At 35.1% G+C, this 3,967-nt stretch overlaps 1 long non-coding RNA gene across 1 annotated transcript; it reads right to left on the bottom strand.

Moving 5' to 3' along the window:
* Window positions 1-338: 338 nt before the first annotated feature.
* Window positions 339-3,693, bottom strand: LOC109217033. Its single transcript, XR_002066586.1, has 5 exons — window positions 3,186-3,693; window positions 2,134-2,232; window positions 1,299-1,443; window positions 1,092-1,210; window positions 339-1,023 (listed from the first exon to the last, which is right to left on the bottom strand). It is a non-coding gene; the product is annotated as an uncharacterized LOC109217033 (long non-coding RNA).
* Between the last annotated feature and the right edge of the window lie 274 nt (window positions 3,694-3,967).

The following is a 3,967-nucleotide window of genomic DNA, read 5'->3' as shown; positions in this document are numbered from 1 at the left end:
CGGTCGAAAATTTCAAAAATCTTGAGAATTTATTTGAAATTTCCGACCGAATTCGACCAGGAATTATGAATTTCTAGGTAAAAAAAATTAATTTCCAACCGAAATTATGAATTTTTTGGGTAAAAAAATTAATTTCCGACCGATTTCGATCGGAAATTTGGGTAAAAATCAGGTAAAAAATGCCTGCTTTTAAGCTACACCACCTGTCAATTACAATCAATATTCATCCAATAATGGCAGCATTACATTGCTGTCATTCAACCATTAATAAACAACAATGAATAAACTAACAACAACAACAACAATTAACTAACAAAAAATATTAACTAACACTAACAACCATTATCTAACAACAACTAATAACAACCACAACAACTACTAAAATGTTCAATAACAAAATAACAATAAAATCATCATTTAAAATTAGTCTCATTAAAATATTGACAAGTTCAATACTTTGTTTAGCAATACACACCAATCAATGAGTGTTTTATCTAGCATCATCTCCATCTTCTCTCCTAGAACCTTCATCGTCGGCACATGGGGAAGGCTCACGATACCGGGGAATGAGGAAAGCACCACTAGCAAGAAGATTGGCCAGCTGACCTTGAAGGAGATTAAATTGTTCGTCCCTCCTTTCTAGCTAAACTTGAAGGAGATTAAATTGTTCGTCCCTCCTTTCTAGCTGAACTTAAAGGGTACCAAATTGTTCGTCTCTCTTTTTATCTCTAGCCTTTGTCTCTTCAAGCTCTGCTGTCAGCTTTGCGATCTTCTGTTCCATAGACGATATAGTCGACCTATCAATCGCCTCGCCTTGGACGGAAGTCCCTATACCTTGCAATCCAGCCCTGTAGCGCCGAAATGATTTATCTGGAAGGCCATATGCTCTCCCCTTTTTAGGACAATCGACAACACCCAACCATATCCTCTGTGCTTCTTCGTCTGAAATGGACGGTCGCTCGCCTTGCTCATTCGATGGCAAGATCTGAGTGTATTCCTCCACATTAATCTTGTAGCGATCCTCTATTTAGAAGATAGAAAATTACTAACTATATAATATTATAAACATTTATAGTAGTTATGAAACTTACATGTGTAGTCTCTGCCTGGTCCTCGACCCATCTAGTTGGATCTGTCGATGCCTTCTTCTTTCGGATGTGAGTCTCCATGAAGAATTCATCATGACTATCTTCCTCCCATATTTTTTTTCCTACAAATATAATAAAACATGTTAACGAAATTAACATATATAAAAATATAGTTCGATAAAAATAGACCGAAATATTTTAAGGAATTACCAGGTGTCTCCTCGTATCCCCGATGCTCCTTGAACCCAAACAATGCAAGGAGCCACCCTTCTCAGATGCTCGGGCCTTCTTTCCCAGTTCACTCTGCTTCTTGAATTTCTTGATGGTCCAATACCTCTGCAGATCCTCTCCATGACTAATCCACACAAAATAATCATCCATAAACCCTTTTTTATAAAGATGAGTCTTAACATCCTCCGATCCAAAAAAATGCAAACACTTGCACTTCAAGGACACCTAATCAACCCTTCAATCCGAAACGGTTCAACTGACATTGCATGCGTAATAAATTCCTTAACCCCTTCTATAAATTCCTCCCTCAAAAACCGACGATTAGGATAATTCCTATTATACATCCAACTACGATATTCCATCGAACGAATACATTACATGTTATATTGATCATAATTCAAATTAATTTATAGAATTAAATTGCATAATAAATTATAATTTGTTAGCACACTCAATTAATCATGACTTTGTGCAATATTAAGCCACAAATTTAAAACCTCCACCACTTTTTCCAACATGGAGCATGAAAAGTGCATAGCTCTAACTTGCAGGCACAAAACAGTGTGTCATGTCTCATTTCATAGATCAATCAATAACAAACAGAGGATTTTAACTTTACGGGTTCATGATTTTAAAACAATGACTTCAATGATTGCAAATGGGTTTGTATATATTTAATAAATTTGTTAACACAATATAATATTTGAACAAAAGTTATTGTGTTCGACCGATTATACTCGAAGCGACTATACTCGAAGCGACAATGATTAACATTTAAGGGCAGAGATAGTATATACCCAAAAAGAAAACTGACCGGAGATGGAGAGGAGTCTCAATGCCGACGATGGCCGCTTGGATCGCCGACGACTGGAACACGGTTCAAAATGCACAGAGACAAAAAGGAGTTCTAGTCCTGCAAAATTTCAAATCTCTCTCAAGATTTATACACAAGTATAGGGTATCAATTTATGTCTCAGTGGCTATTTTAGCAAACAAAAGAGAGGTGACAAATAACACTTGGCAATTTTTATACCTTGCTTAAAAAAAAATAATGGTAAAGTCACTACAGTGGATATTGCAAGAAGGAATTCAGACAAGGGTAAAAAAATGAGGGTATTTCTTTTCCAGACAAGTTCTCTGTCATCTTTTCATCAATCACAAGTGTATAGAACGGGCCAAAACAGATTTTCGAATTTGCCTAATATCCACCATAATGTATATATCTAAAAAGTTATAGAACTTCACAAAGTAGGGGAAAATAGATTGAAAAAATACAAGGTCCAAAGATTCCTCTGTGTGTGCTACAAAATCTACAAAAAATATTCTTTTTTCTTTTCTTTTTGGCATTAGTTAAGGAACAGAGATAATGGAAAGAGATCCAGCTTGGTTCACAATAGTGAGTGCTCCTAAACAGAATTTCAATAGCATAAGCTTACTTCCATGAGAATTAAAGAAAACATTTGCTCTTTAATTCTAACAAGACATGGACAGCAAAAATACTTCAAATGGATTCCGACTGTGTTTCCCCAACCCAACTACAAACTAACATGAATAAAAACTTTATTATCTGAATTGCAATGAAATTATGCATCAAATTATTCCCTATAGTTTTCACCTGTTCCATTTTTATTTCAGAGATTCAACTCAAGGAAGTTACATACTAAATAATACTCCTATCAATGAGAACAAAAAAGAAAAAGGAGAAAAGTGAGCATATTGTTGGATTCTACCACTGATAAACTAAGCTTTTAACCTTTTCAATTTTCTTTCTAGTAATTCTAAATTGCGAATTCAAACAAATAAACTAAAAAGTTTGAAACTTTATCTTCAAATTCCAATTCCTGAAAGCAAATAAATTATACATACCATGATGGAGCAGCAGCTAGTAGTTAATAGGTGTTGAACTAATGCCATTCAAAACCAAAAAGAGCTAAAACTGGAGAGCATATAACGGAAAGAGCAAAACCATGAATGTTGGTCTCAAATAACAATAGGATTGAACAACCAAAAGAACAAACTTGAGAATGAAATAAAAATAAAGCCCTTCAAGGTCTAAGATTCATCTTCACCAGACCCTTCTCTTTCCTTTCCTCTTATCCTAAACCTCCCTTCCCCTTCGCATTACTATGAGAATTTGTGAACTCAAACCACCCCTAAAAACGACCTCAATGGCCGACGATGGAAGAAACCTTAACGGAGATGGAGAGGAGTCTGAGTGCCGACGATGGCCGCTTATTGCCGACGACGACGACTATAGCCGCTTGGATTGAGTGCCGACGACGCCGGTGAAGCGGGGATTTGCCCTAAAGCAGTGAGGCGGAGTGTTTAATTTTGTCAATGTATATTCTTATGTTTAATGAAGCGGGATTTCACATCTCTAAAGTTTATGTTTATGTTTAAGCAGTGAGGCGGAGTGCTTATTTGTTAACCAAATTAGTTTATGTTTAAGTTTGGTCAAGTAATTAGAAACATGTAATAATATAAACCAAAAATAATGACCCATAATTTTTGTGTAATTATCAATTTATAAGCTAATTAATTATCACTAATACACTTTTACGTAATGTAATTATCAATTTACAGTGTAATTGAACCTAACATTACTTAAGGATACTAGCTAATAAATTATTAGTGTTAATTAACGATAT

This window comes from Nicotiana attenuata, unplaced genomic scaffold, assembly GCF_001879085.1.
Source record: "Nicotiana attenuata strain UT unplaced genomic scaffold, NIATTr2, whole genome shotgun sequence".
Taxonomy (NCBI): domain Eukaryota; kingdom Viridiplantae; phylum Streptophyta; class Magnoliopsida; order Solanales; family Solanaceae; genus Nicotiana; species Nicotiana attenuata.
Note: the sequence above shows the minus strand (reverse complement) of the source record. Positions and strands in the feature narration are given on the sequence as shown.